At 34.1% G+C, this 16,285-nt stretch overlaps 1 long non-coding RNA gene across 1 annotated transcript in view; it reads left to right on the plus strand.

Moving 5' to 3' along the window:
• LOC128251600 (uncharacterized) overlaps nucleotides 1-16,072 on the plus strand; it is a 39,340-nt gene extending 23,268 nt beyond the window's left edge. Inside the window, exon 3 of the long non-coding RNA XR_008267213.2 lies at nucleotides 15,681-16,072. This is a non-coding gene — a long non-coding RNA (uncharacterized LOC128251600). The remainder of the gene's footprint in view (nucleotides 1-15,680) is intronic.
• The last annotated feature ends 213 nt before the right edge of the window (nucleotides 16,073-16,285 follow it).

The following is a 16,285-nucleotide window of genomic DNA, read 5'->3' on the forward strand; positions in this document are numbered from 1 at the left end:
ATAGTAGCTATCAAAGATTTGACTCACTTGCCATTACAAGTCCCCATTTACATTCCGGAGTTCTCTGTTTCATGATTAATGATTTTTCTTCTTCATTTCAAGTTTAAATTCAACGATTCTTTTCCGCTTTCCGCATTCTGTATGTTAGTCCACACTATATTTCAGGTGTGCAAGGGAAGTGCGCCTCACTCGGAATATAGGGTACGCGTTACCTGTATCATATAAATTTGTTTCCAAATCTAAAAAAATATGCCCAAAATAGACACGAGTAGAACTACGTGATTAAGGAGTTCGTTTTGTAACTATGTTGTTTCGAGTTCAAGCCCACTGTCTAGCACCTCCAGTAAGTGTATTCTACAGTGTGCTCAGGTCGACTTATGCTCTCTAAGTGAATTTGGTAGATGGAAACTGTGCGGAAGATTATCCTGTACGAACACATATGTGTGTGTGTGTGTGTGGGTGTGAGGTATGTGTGTTGCTTATATGTGTGTGCGCGTGTGTGCGTGCGCGCGTGTGTGTTATATGTGTATGCGCGCGCGGCGTGTGTGTACGTATGTAATGATTTCTACTGGAATATAGTAACGGGCAATATACTTAGTTATAGGTAGCTAACAAATAGTGGTTTCTTATATCGGTATATTACCAAACATTTATGGGCTACAAATGATTGACTGCATCCCAGTTCATACCCATTGGCGAGAAGACAAACTAATTGAGCCAAGTATGGAATAGAAGTCAGAACATAGAGTGACGTAAATAAATCTTGTAACATATTCAGTGCGGCGCTCCATAGTTCTGTCATTTCATCGCTCGAATTTAAATAATAATGTAATCGCTGGTGCAAGTGCACATCCGCTAGTGTTCACTAAATACCGGAAGCTGGAAAGTGAATGTGGGTGGGAAGTAGGGTGCGAGCATGGATAAGGGCATTTGAGAGATTTGAAAGAGAGGGAGGAAGAGAGAGAGAGAGAAAGAGTGAGAGATGGAGAGAGAGAGAGAGAGAGAGAGAGATTGTCAAAGAGTCATATGAACTGTCGACGAACTGATAAATAGTCAGTGAGAGAAATGAAGAGAAGACGAGGGTCGATGGTCGGAATTCACTTTGAAATGAATGAGATGAAAGCAATGGGATAAGTGGCTTGTGAAGTGGCTTCTGTCAAGGACCATTGTCACTGAGCTTATGTCGTTAAATACTCTAATTCTGCATATATCTATAGATATATTCCTCTTTTCCATTTTCCTTCTCTCAATTTATATATCTTTCTTCTCCTCTCTCTTCATATATATATATATATATATATATATATATATATATATATATATATATATATATATATTTACACACACACACACACCACACACATATATGCAAGTAGAGAGAGGCAGGGAGACAGAGAGAGACAGAGAGAGAGAGAGAGAGAGAGAAAGAGAGAGAAAGAGTGTGGTGTGTCATTATAGGTAGATAAACATAGAGACAGATGTATAGATACACATACACTTCACATTACGCATCTCAACTTATCCAGAAACGAAGTATTTTCTCCAGGAAATGCTCCTTTAAAACATATAACCCCGAGATAAAGAGGGAGTCTCGAAGTGGTCTATTGATACAATGCTAGGCATAGCAGGTACATGTCATACGTTACCATTTAGTAAAAGCAAGGACTTTATATCACGCAGACTTACATACACCATTTCACCAAAAGATGGGATGGCGTCATTTGGAACTTCTCGGTTATAGATTTGCTCTTCCTCGGTTGATCTGGGCTAAAAAATAACAAGATCACTTTTGCTTGACTTGCTAGAATGACAGTCAAATAATTCTCAAATCAAGCTTACAATCTTTGAAAAGTTTAGAAAAAAAAAATGAATAAATGAGTGGAAATCGAACTGGTGAGTGTGTTAAATAATAAGGCACTAAAAAAGAATGACTCTCCCCAGACACAATAAAATATGCTTCAAAACACGAATTCGCATAAAGAATCTTGCAAACCAAATACAAAAACGAAACATTTGATAATGTTTTAGATAAGCTATCTGAAGGAAAAGATGAGATGGCTACGTCCGGAATATACTTGATCATTGATTTACTTGATTATAACATAGTAAAAGACGATAGTGTAGTCTCCATGGCTATCGTATAAGACGCTTGCTCAAGGTATCGCGCAGTGAGACTGAATCCGAAACCGTGTGGTTGCGAAGCGAACTTCTTAACCACAGCCGTATATATATATATATATATATATATATATATATATATATATATATATATATATATATATATATATATATATATATATATATATATATATATATATATATATATATATATATATATATATATATTTCTTTAAACAGTAGCCACAGGGAACAGCTGTCGAAGAACTTTGATAGATATTAATCTCAAATTTTGGCACAAGGCCAGAAGTTTTGAGAGAAGGAGTAAGTCGAGTAAGCCGCTAAGCATTTTGCCCGGCGTTCTAACAATTCTGCCAGCTCGCCGTCTTAGAACCTTGATAGATATAATCGTCCTTCAACTAAACTGTCGAGTAATGTTAGAAGGCAGGAGATAATCTCACAACTTAAGCGTTACTACAGTAGAATATAAAAGGAAATTAGACTGCATTCCACTTTTATATTCATTAAAATACTCTATATGAATAAGGTACATGATGGAATAATAGTCTCTTTGCAAGAGAGTTAAGATAAAGCAATTCTCTTACCACAAGAATTACAAGTATTCACTTTCTCTTAGTTTTTCCCTCTTTAATGGATATACTGAATAGGATTCAGTGTAATACGCCAACTATCTTATATAAATAAACATTAGCTATATGTAGGGAAGATATCCAGTTCGAGAACAGCCTAAATATTCAATTCACTTTAAAGTATCGTTTAACTGAACATGAAACAAGGAAGTTGCACCCAGACAACCTTCATAATAGGAAAACGAAAATAAACTTAATTCAACAAAAGCTAGAGCGAGAACAGATACGTAAATACTTAGGAGAAGTGAAATGAGCCATAATTTAAAATACACAAAGGAGTGAAAATATCAAAAAAGAATTAAATGGGCAAATTAGATGCGTTCTATGAAGTGAACTAAATACCATGATAAAAGTAATTTATATCAACACAGTAGTTGTGTTGTAATTAAATACAATTTTTACATAAGGAATTTGAAATTAAGAGAACTGAAAAACAGAGACAGGAAAATAAAACCATTATAACAGAGTTCAGTATTCCTACTCGAAGTTTGATGGTGGTAAAATATACTTCTAATATATTTGTAAACGTTAAAAATTCATCGAAACAGAAAATTATATTTTTTAATCAAATTAACATTTGTAGGCGTACAAGAGTATATAATACATAAACATTAGCACAGGCTCATAAAATACACATTAAAATATTTAGTGAACAAAGAACCATTATTCATATTTGATGGAATGGAGGCAATTTAGATAATAACCAATAGTATGAGACAATATTTATCGCTTCCATCAGCATCCTGAACGCAGCATCCCAAGGCTGCTATAGATAAAACATACCTATCACCTGTGAAGTTTGTAAAGAGACTTATATAGCCATGAAACTAATAAGTGGGCAGAGTGAACATCAAGAAAATAATTAGGAGATAACAAACTCACTTTCATTAATAAAACATATAAAGAAAACCGATTTAAAAAAATACTAAACACAATAGTGAAAATATACTCGAGAAAGACTGGTGAGAAAAACTTCTCGATATTCAGGACTAGCAAAATAAGATACATAAGCAAATGTAAGCTTTTCAGGGATAGCTTCCTTTCAGCCCATTCCTAGGTGAAACAGTTCACCCTGCCTCGTAATTTCGTCCGGACCATACCAAACAACAGCGTAGACTTGCTTCTACAGATACAAAGCTGTAAGCTCTTGTCCGGATTTATTTTTTTTACCTTACCATCGCCTCGTGTTCCTTTAGAACGGTACCGACTACTTCCCTATTTGTGGTGCCGATAACATTACATCCTCCACATACGTCAACATAGCTCTCTCGCAACTCAGTTTGAAGGAATGCTCTTCAAGAACCCTAGCTCCCGCAGCAATAGCTTGAGAGCCAGCACGTTTAGAAAAGACGAAACACATCTCTGATGTACAGAGCGCGTGATATGAAACGAGATGTTCCGAGAGATGACCACTTTTTTTGACTACTGAGCAAATGCCACAGTGCATTGCTACGATCCATTCTCTGGAAATGAGTCCAAAACTGGCCACTTTTAGAGCTACTGCCGAACAAAATTTATAATAATAATAATAATGCTGTCGAATTTTGGTACAAGTGCAGCAAGTTCGGGGGAATGAATAAGTCAATTACATTGACCCCCACTGCTCAACTGGTACTTATTTTATCGACACCTGAAAGGAAGAAAGGCAAATTCGACCTCGGAGGAAATTTATTTTAATAATGCTTTCTTATAATAATGATTTGTAACAGAGGGCTTAAATCTTACGGAAAGGTATAATCGATTAAATGGACGTCAGCATTTTATTGCTTATTAATTTATTGATACCAGAAGAGTAAGAGGGATGAAATTGAATTTGGCAAGAGTTGAACTCGCGTCACAAGGGCACAAATGTTAGATGTGGGCAGGCGTATAGTCAATTATATCCAGACAGTATATTTATTACTAGTGGAGGCTCAATGGCCCAGTGGTTAGGGCAGCAGACTCGCGGTCATAGGATCGCGGTTTCGATTCCCAGACCGGGCGTTGTGAGTGTTTATTGAGCCAAAGCACCTAAAAGCTCCACGAGGCTCCGGCAGCGGATGGTGGCGAACCCTGCTGTACTCTTTCACCACAACTTTCTCTCACTCTTACTTCCTGTTTCTGTTGTGCCTGTAATTCAAAGGGTCAGCCTTGTCACACTGTGTCACGCTGAATATCTCTCGAGAACTACGTTATGGGTACACGTGTCTGTGGAGTGCTCAGCCGCTTGCACGTTAATTTCACGAGCAGGCTGTTCCGTTGATCGGATCAACTGGAACCCTCGTCGTCGTAAGCGACGGAGTGCCAACAATAACAATTTATTACTAGGACATTTTTATGGAAACCACTCTCATCTACCCCTTCTTCCTGAGTAGACGTAAGGCAAAGTCGACATCGATGAGACTTGACTAAATACCATAAAATATTTTAGTCTGGTGCTCTGCTGATTCTACAACCCCACCGCCTTTTGCTATTCTAGAAAAGTAACAAGCGCAGATATATTTTATAGCTTTATGCAAACCAGCTTGTTTTATAACCATACTAACGTAAAGTTTTCCAACGTGACCACTGATGGCTGAAACGAACAAAAAGGAATAATGATAATAATCATAATAATAATAATAAGGGGAATAATTTTATCTGAAGGCTATAAGAGGAGTACTTACTTTGAACTCAATACAAAATACAGTGTGGAAGTTTAACGCCAAAAGTAGAGTATCACATTAAACCAGTGAACCGTCATTTGAGCATAAAGAACCTATACAAAGCAGAGGTTTGAATCAATTCTTCAATTTCCTTTACAAATTCACTAAGGATGGACGGTTTGTGTATATCTATCTATCTATCTATCTATCTATCTATCTGTCTGACTGTCTATCTATCCATTATCTATTTATCTATCTGTTTATCTATGTATGTACCGATCGATCGATCAATCGATCTTTACACGCACACACACACATATATGTATGTGTGTGTATTATATATATATATATATATATATATATATATATATATATATATATATATATATATATATATATATATATACATACGTATGTATGTATGTGTGTGTAGACAGATGCATGTGTACAATTATATATACATATATACTCTACATCTGTCTTTCTCACACGCACATATATATATATACAAGTATGCATGCACACGCAAATACATCGAGCATAGAGATACATGTGCATCTACCTCTGTTTGACTCTACACCATCCATCTGTCTGTTTCTCTGTCTGGCTAACTATCTGTATATATGTTCTTTCTAGTTATTGAAATGTGGCTATTCTTGGATACCGCCTTCTTACACACACACACACACACACACACACACACACACACACACACACATACACACACAAGTGCGCGCGTGCGTTAGTGTGTATATATGCATATAAATGTTTGTTTGTGTGTGTGTTTGCGCGTGTGTGTGTGTGTGTGTGTGTTTGTATGTTTGTATGCAGGAGTTCCAATAGCATATACCATCCTATTAAACGTAGGGTGATATAAGTTATTGGAAGGTGATATAAGTTACTGGACGCTGAAACTTCCATAATCGTTATTTCGAGTTTCTTGTAGCTGATTTAAGGGTGGATATGAGAAATGGGAAACTAAAAGTATGTTTGAATATCGTAACAAACTTTGGAAGGATGTTATGGAATAAGAAAATCTTACTGGGGGAAGTTTGGCAATGTGTAGAGATAAGGATAAATTATACCAAACAATGTTGTGAGCATAAGAATACGCATACAAGCACACACACACAAGTACATCTGTAAAAGCATATCTATGCAAAATTATAAGCATGCTGATTATTAAGTGGGCACAAAGAATTCTAAGAGTTTCACAGAAATAACACGGAGTGGTAAGTCGATTACATTGATCTCCACTGCTCAACTGGTATTTATTTTATCGACCCTGAAAGATGAAAGGCAATGTCGACCTCAGAGGCATTTGAGCTTAGAACGTAAAGACGGACGAAATTCAGGGAAGCATTTGGTCCGGCGTGCTAACAATTCTGCCGGCTCACCGTCTTAGTCAGAGTTAATATTTATGTCATATTAATGCTAAAGTTCTGAATTATTAGCTCTTTGAAACATATGTTGCTATTTCAATTAGAGATATCGAAAACCAAACGAAAGATTATTTTAAATAAGGATTCGAATTATCTTCTCTCTTGTAAGAAATTTAATTGTTAACATTTGTAACCTGATTATGTTTAGACGACGCTGCGTTTAACTGTGCATCTCATTATTACTATGGGTATCGAAACTAGCTGAAATGCTAAAGTGTTGGAAAAAATGCTTTGCGATATTTGTGCCAGCTCTTTACATTCTTAGTTCAAATCCCACTAAGGCAATTGCGCCATTCATCTTTTCGAAGTCGATAATATAAAGTACCAGTTAAGTACCAGGTCAATAGAATTAACTACCTCTCCCTCAAATTTCAGGCCTGTTGCAATATGAGAAATACTTGATATTATGAGGTCTTCGTGATAATGGAATTATGGATAAAATAAAACAAGTAATCAATGTTCCAAATCACAAATAAATGTTCCAGAATATTATGTTACAATCAAATTTTTAGTTTAAATATGCGTACAGATTACCAAAGGATTATAAAATTTAACTGTTTTCACTTTCCGTTTAAGCATAAATAAAAATCTTGTTTCATATAAATTTCATTAAGGCACACTATTTTTATAAAAAGTTTACATGCTTCATTAACCATTTTAATTATAGAAAACTTTTCAATGTCAGTAATATAGTCTTTTCATAATCTTGTAACTATATTATCCCGAACAATAGCTCGCTTGCCTGTAATTGTCTTTCGAAAGCATTTACAGAATTACTGTAAAGTTGTGTTTAAAAATACATATGCATATATTTAAGAAACTAAAAAAAATAATAAAATTCCACATGCTATACTAGGCTCATTTGGATTTTAAAAATAAAGAGGTTCGGCGGCGTTTTAAATTGAGTACTCAGCTCACCACAAATCACTCTATACATTTCTATGGCACAGTTTCCGTTCAAATTGACGCTGTAAACTCTGCTTAAGCGAGAAATTATATTAGTTCAAGAAGTGATGGATTAAACAAACGAAGAAATGTTAGATGATCGCAGATCAAATTACTGAAACAAGTAAAAGAGTAAAAGATATATATATATATATATATATATATATATATATATATATATATAATGTATATATATATACAATCCTTTACTCTTTTACTTGCTTCAGGCATTTGACTGCAGGTATGCAGGGGCACCACACACACACACACACACACACACACACACACACACACACACACACACACACACACACACACACACACACACACACACACATATATATATATATATATATATATACGTAAATGTTTATATAGATATATATATGTGTGTGCCCTCGCGCTCGCGTGTGTATGTATATGTATATACAGGTACATGTGCCTAAAAAAAACATTTCTCACGTTGTATATTACAATATATAATTATTGAAAGATATATGGAAAACCAATGATACTGGTAAAAGTGAAAAGAACCCAAGGATATAAGAAAGACAACATAAGCCAAATGCGAAAAAATACACAAAACAACAACGCAACTCCTAATATTTAATTTCACCCACAAGAATTTTCGTCAAGAAAATAGGTTTTGAATAGCATTTCTGACGTATAACCATTATTGCTTTTGGTACTGTCTTATCTTTATGTATGAAGTCAAGTAAAGTTTGAAAAACAAATTCTGATAGAAATCTAAGAAAAGAGACTAAAAATCCATCGAAGTCGAAAAGTTTTATAGTAATACACGGAGAACGAAGACAGAGAATAATGAATCCAAACTGTAAAAGGACATTAGAGCAAGAAATCAATGAATATGGGGCAAAGCAAATAGCAAAAATACCAAAAAGATTCTATCGAGATATTGGTAAATGTGAAGTACAAACCAAGAAACTAGTAATAAAAATGAGACGATAAATCTGGAGGGGTGGAGGAAAGAGTGTGGACAGAGACACAGAAAGTCAAAAGAAGAAATGACTGGAAAATTTGAGCAATCATAGGAAAGTAAGCGACGAGGCTACTCAAGCGTTAATCTAGTTAATAGCTGGAGAGAACACCAATTGAACAACAAAAACACATATTAAAGTCCCAACGAGGGAGCCTGTATTATATGGCTGACAGGACCGGCTGGAAATAGTTGTCAAATTTCCCTCAAACTGTATCCTACCTTTGGAAAAAGGACGATATAGTAAGCAATGCATTATATTTGAACATCCTTCGAAGAAAGAAAAGAAAGAAAAGAAAGATGAAATTGTCATAGTTAGAATGCTTCTGATCGCAGGGTTCAACAACAGCAGCAGCAACAACAGCATCTACACCAACAACATCAATGCTTTCTAAAGTCACATGGAAAGCTACAACAGAACTGCTGGAAAAATATCACCTGGCTGTTTGTATGAGAAAAGAAACCCATTTCTATTTAATTACGTATGGGCCCATTTAAGAGTATTGTCTTTGTTGTTTAATCAACGAATCAACTCTGTCTTAGCAGAGATATTCAAGCCATAACCATTTTGTATTTTCTTTTTGAAAGCACAGTATGACTTAATCTATACTCTCTCTAATGCCCTTCCTTTTCCATTTTTAAAAACAGTTGGTTGAATGAAATGAGTGAGTTTTGACTGCCGTTTCTTTCAGGTAAAGCGACAATGTTCTTTTTCTTGGCCAATGTAGATCTGGGGTACCTGAGGTTCTGTTATCAAAATTATGTTGAAAGAAATACAAACAAAATATTGATCTCATTCATTAGTACAATGAAACAGGAGTCAGGTACAGTCGAATGTATCGTTTTTATTGACGTTTTAATTGGAGGATGAATGACGATGGGCATATTAGCACACAACAGTTCTATAGTTACACTGCTACATTGCTTGGTTGATACATTAAATATATTCGTTCCCAATTTATTATGTTTTCCAAGTAGAAAGCATCTCCAGGTAATTTCGTCCACTTGTTCTTTAAGTTGTTACGTCTATCAAAGTTCATTCCTCAAAATGTTCACATCACTCATTCATCTAGGATTAGGCTGATATTGGTAAAATTCTTCTTCGCTGACTTGGTCTAATCAGGCACACGGTTCCACGATTGGAATTCACAGATGTTGCCCCTGCTTTTCAAGCCCATATATAATCTTATTTAATCTAAAATAAAAATGCTCAACTCATTACATTGAATACTTCAGCGCTCTGTTGACTGTATCTCTTAGGCCATCTACGAAATATAGTCGGGTATAATTTATCAATGTAAGTTGTAATTGTGCTGTAAAAGTATACAATGTAACCTGAGTTCGGATCCTCCAAAAATGAAAAGTTAGTTTTCATAGACAAAAATTTTGTACAAGAGAGATCTGTATCTCAACAACACAAACCCATAGAAATCCGGAAATGAGACCAGGATAGGTAACATTTTTTTCATTTACTTTCAAACTTTGTATAATTGTTCAAAAAGATTGCTTGAAACTTTTATTAAAATATGTATTTCTATTTGGCATAAATAGGAGAAACAAGCACACACACATATTCACCAGAGTACACGTCACTCTGATTGTCATTTCAGCTGGAGGAATTCCTTTCCTCCTCTACTTAGCATCAGCTGCTTGGCACTGTCAGTTGCCTTGCACGCCACCCTAGGCGCGTGAATTAGTGTGAGTGCTTTTTAGACACTAAACGGAATTAGAGCTCAGGACACAAAGAAAGGCAAAGTTGAATGCGGTAGGATCTCAACTCAGTGTGCAGACAGCCCGAATTAATTCTGATAACGTATTGAGCCAGGCGTTTTAACGATTCTGCCAATTTGCCTTAGATGCCAAGAACCTTCCTAAGTATCCTAGCTGTCCCTAATAACACTGTTTTCTGCAGCTGTACTAAGATGGGTTTTATGCCTATTTAATGCCTATCCATCTGTTCAGATCTTTAGGGATAGTTCTCAATGCACCTATAAATACTGGGGATACATTTTACCCGGACTTTCCATAGTCTCTGTAATTCAATAGCTAGGTCCTGGAACTTTGCTATTTTTCTATTCTTCTCATATTAATCTTTTCATCATTTGGGATTGTAGAGTCAATTATCTGGCACTTTCTATTCTCTTTATCTACTACTACTACTACTACTACTACTACTACTACTACTACTACTACTACTACTACTACTACTACTACTACTACTGCTGCTGCTGCTGCTGTTTTCTTTAACCATACTACATCTCCATTATGATTGACTGGCTTATACCAAATATAACTCCAGAACTTTCCAACTTCTTCTGCATTAGGTTTCTCATCTTCAGTACTTCGTTCTCCACTATTTATTTGGTTATAGAATCTCCTCTGGTCTGCTTCAAATAATATATTCTGTTGATACTGATCTATTCTTTTCTGATATCTGAATAGCTTCCCTGCTACTGCTATGATATGCTGTTTCAACTCTTCTATTACTATCCCAAATCCTTTCTCTTTGACTAAATATCTTGTGTTTCCTAACTTGTTCAGTTTCCAGGTTTCTATTCTACTCAGATCTTATCTTAAAGTCTTCACTATATTTTGTAGTCTCCTTTTCCATATTTTTTTAATTTTTATTTTTCCATGTGAGATATCTAATCTAGTGACTACTACCCCTCCTACATAGATCAGTAAGTTAGTGTCTCCTATATTTTTAGTATTTATCCTCCTGATAAGAGAATTTACTTTCCTAGTCACTTCTAGCAGCTTCCTTTTATTGGTGCCTTTTAATGCTGGCAATCTTTTTCATACTTCTTTACTCATTACTTCCTGCAACTCATCTAAAATCTTCTGATCTTCCTCACTTAAATCACTTAAGTCGTTGGTGCCAGTTGTTCCTTCCTTATTGGTAGTCTATTATTATTATTATTATTATTGTTCAGTAGTTTTATTTTTATAACGTGCTTTCACTTCACTACCGAGCGTAGCTCTGTGCGCCTTGGGTATGTGCTGTGGATTGCTGTGGTCCTCTTATGTTTACTGTATTGAAAGTGTTTTGCGTAGAATGCGTGCAGTACCCAGTAGTGCAATTTTCTGTATGTTATATATATTTGTAAGTCCTGGTGTTTTTGTTATGTATTTGTCTGAATATTTTTTTATTATACCTAAGGCACCTACTATGATAGGAATTGTTTCTGTTTTTAGATTCCACATTCGAGTTATCTCTATTTCCAGGTCTTATTATTATTATTATTATTATTATTATTATTATTATTATTATTATTATTATTATTATTATTATTATTATTATTATTGTTCAGTAGTTTTATTTTTATAACGTGCTTTCACTTCACTACCGAGCGCAGCTCTGTGCGCCTTGGGTATGTGCTGTGGTTTGCTGTGGTGCTCTTATGGCTACTGTATTGAAAGTGTTTTGCGTAGGATGTGTGCAGTACCCAGTAGTGCAATTTTCTGTATGTTATATATATTTGTAAGTCCTGGTGTTTTTGTTATGTATTTGTCTGAATATTTTTTTTATTATACCTAAGACACCTACTATGATAGGAATTGTTTCTGTTTTATTATTATTATTATTATCATCATTATTTTCTTTAGGTTTTTCTTTGGTTTGAGATGTATATCTTATGTTGTTGTTTGTCTTTCCCACTGCCTGGTCTTTCTTTTCCAGTTCTCTTGTGATCTTTTCTACCTCCAATTCTGTCATCCACTTTCTTCTAATAGCATTACCTTGATCAACTAATCCCTGCTCAGTCACTTTAAACATACCCTTCTCTACTCAAAGTGTTAACATCCGTTTTCTATAGCCCCTTTTAGATTCACTTTCTAAGTAGCACTGTATCACTATCCTGTTTTCTTCGCTGGTCCACTCCCTCCTCCTTGTTCTATTATCTGCTGATGCTGTATTAGGATGACAGCTGTGGTCAGTCTGCATCTTTACTGATCCACTGTCTCGAGAGAGGCCTTCCCTTAAAGATTCAGCTACTTTTTCGCTGTTACAACCAGAGTTTTTTGGAAACTCCTGTCTCTCATAAACTGAGGTAAGGTAACGTTCGTCACCATCATCATCACCATTATTATTTCTCAACATCTGAAAGTTTCAAGCAACTTTCTTTTGCGTCATTTGTTGCACCTTTATGCTGGTGGGGGTGGTGTGTGCTGCATTTAGTTTGGTGCAGGAGTGGATATTGTATTGTATTAGTACGTTTTGTTATGGGTTTTTGTTTGAGTCTTCAGTTGTATTAGTTTTTATCTTGTGTTTTATTTGTGTAGCGCAGGTTGTGTTCCTCCGTCGAGTAGCGACCTTCTATGGCACATGTAGGTCTTGTTCATTTTCTTGGGTATTTACAGTATGAGTTTATTCTTGTACGATTTTGGAGTGGTGTTGCATAGTAGTGTGTGTGTGTAATTCCTAAATCAACTATTTTATAGTATTTATGATTACCCGTCCGCCGTTCTTTTGCTTGGGTTCCATTAATTATTATTATTATTATTATTATTATTATTATTATTATTATTATTATTATTATTATTATTATTATTATTTTCTGTATGTTATATATATTTGTAAGTCCTGGTGTTTTTGTTATGTATTTGTCTGAATATTTTTTTATTATACCTAAGGCACCTACTATGATAGGAATTGTTTCTGATTTTAGATTCCACATTCGAGTTATCTCTATTTCCAGGTCTTATTATTATTATTATTATTATTATTATTATTATTATTATTATTATTCGAGTTATCTCTATTTCCAGGTCTTATTATCTATCTATCTATCTATCTATCTATCTATCTATCTATCTATCTATCTATCTACCTGTGTGAGTGTTGAGTGTGTGTTTATGCGTGTGCATTACATACCTACATGCGTACCTACCTACATACATAAATACATACATGCATGCATACATACACACGCACACACACACATACACACACACACACAAACACACACACACACACACACATATGTATGTGTCTTTACCTATCTTGTGCTTGTGTCTTTACCTATCTTAATACTATTACAGTATTTCTCAGACCCGTCTATCTTGTTCTAATACTCATAAAAGTGGCGATGGAGATAAAAGTGCCGGAAATCGTTAAATTTGTTGGAGTAAACTGCTTGTTGAATTTTGTCACAGCTCTTTATTCTCTGATTTCAAAAACCACCAAGGTCATTCGATTTAATTATTGGTAAAATACTATACCAGTCAAATATTGATTTATTCAATCGATTATACCTTCCTCAAATATTTGTGCCCTCGTGCTAATATTAGAAATCAATATTCATAACATTTCTTGAATATTTTAAGCAATAATTAGAATATATATATATATGTAGTAGACAATTAGACATAATTATTCCCGACTATAAAAATATATAGAAATATAAAAAAAATTCTGCAGAAATGAAACCGAGTGTTAGATGTTCAGATTTAACGTAGCGGAGAAAAAATTGGGATTAACGGCAACGTATGCATTTCAGATTCTGAGTTGACTTGTTTGATTGAAATGTTTGACGTTAGAATAATGATTAACGGGGACGATTGAGTAATTTAGTTTAATAATCTATTACTGAAGAATAATTTCTATTTGGTTTTCAAGTAAAAATATTTTGTAAGCTTCGTTGCAAGACTTCAAATCCTTTATTCTAAGTTTGTTGAATTTTTCCCTTGCGGTGTGTAGCAAAATCCCATTAGCAAATTAGGCGCGCAAATTCAACACAGTTCAACACTTAGGCACATAAAACAACCAATGGACAAAATTAAATCGATATCCACTCCACCTAGTTATGCTCAAATAGAAAAACCACCACATATCAAACGCACGAATCCAAATATCTATGTAAACACACTTCATCATGCGCCAACCAAACAATTTCATTCACTAAGAATCACGTGCTCGTTATTTTAGATTAAAAAATGATCTCATATTGATCGAAATGTTTCACTAAGCGAACAAAGCAATGATTCAGCCATTCTGCCATTGCTAACGAAACTTTTCTCATAGGTATCAGAGACGTGTATAAATATCTTATAATGCATTCTCCTCTTTATGTTTCATTTTATAAAACAATATTAGAATAATTAAATAAATTAATGAATTAATCAAATAATAGATATTTAAAATTTCATGTCTTTATATAAGTATAAAGTCTTAAATGGATTTTCTATCATAAAATTATAAAAATATAAAAATACTTGAAAACGATGTCAAAGAAATTAAAATTTCTATATTCCAGGGTTTAAAGTAGAAGCTATTTTTCTTACAATTAACTTTCATAAGTTTTTCAATGCATTTATTTATATTTCATTGATTATATTGAATTCACTAATTTGAAACAATTATGCTATATCGTTATTTAATAAACTCAGTACAAAATGAATAGTAAATTTAATTGTTGACATTTTATAGTCAAGTCTTACTAATGAAGCGATATAAAATTGGATCTAACCATTTCGCAATATAAAATTCTAAGATTCTGTATGACGGATTATATGCTAAATAAATTATATGCACTTCACATTACTCAATACACGTGGAATCAATTTAAATGTAATTTATTTGGACTAAAAATGAGAAGTCCGATTTGCGATTTATATTCTATCCATACATCATAAAATTATTCATTTTCCTTTATATTATTTGCAAACATTCCGACTAATCCTACACACACATACACACGTAGACGCACACACACACACACTTATACATTCGTATGTAAGTGTATGCAAACATATATGCATACATACGTACGTACGTACGTACTTATGCAAACACACACATATATATTATTTTCAAAAGCTTAAAAGAAAATAGAAAAAAACAAGTTGTCCATCTCACTGAAACCGTATGTAAATATGTTCATTGTGACTCAACTATTTTTTTCAGCTCCATCAACTACTCAGCTCACACGGCTAAGTGCATTTTAATGATGTCAGAGATGAATATCATGATACCCCCATTTTGCAATCCTAGAATAGAAGCAAGAGGAGGCTTTAAAAAATATGAAACAATAATGCGAAAAAACAAGATATGCATATCGCTAGGTTTCTCCAACAAATACCTTCTGCTAATGATAGTAGCCATGAAATCCTTCGAGAACATAGTATGATTCAGTGGAACATACCATAACTGGTGCATCTGATAGATCATCTTTTTATGAGATTTCCACAGTGTCAATAAATATAAGATTTAGTCACTTCAACGTTATTCTTTACTTTATGAAAAATATAAAATAAAAATAATAACAATAAAAACTTTTGAAAGAATGTGGTAAAGTTTATTTTTTATTATTTATATTTTTACGCCTTTGTTCTAGTTTTGCTTTTTCGCCATTTAAAAGTTTGTGAAATGTAATATTTAAGATATTTGTAAGAAATTGGTGACATTTTTATATTTTAAAAAGCAACCTAAAAAAAACAACCCAAAACTTAAGCAAAGAACCAAGTGATTTATTGACTCAGTATTTCTATTTGGTTTCTGATAAATCTATT

This window comes from Octopus bimaculoides, chromosome 2, assembly GCF_046866305.1.
Source record: "Octopus bimaculoides isolate indiv1 chromosome 2, ASM4686630v1, whole genome shotgun sequence".
Taxonomy (NCBI): Eukaryota; Metazoa; Mollusca; class Cephalopoda; order Octopoda; family Octopodidae; genus Octopus; species Octopus bimaculoides.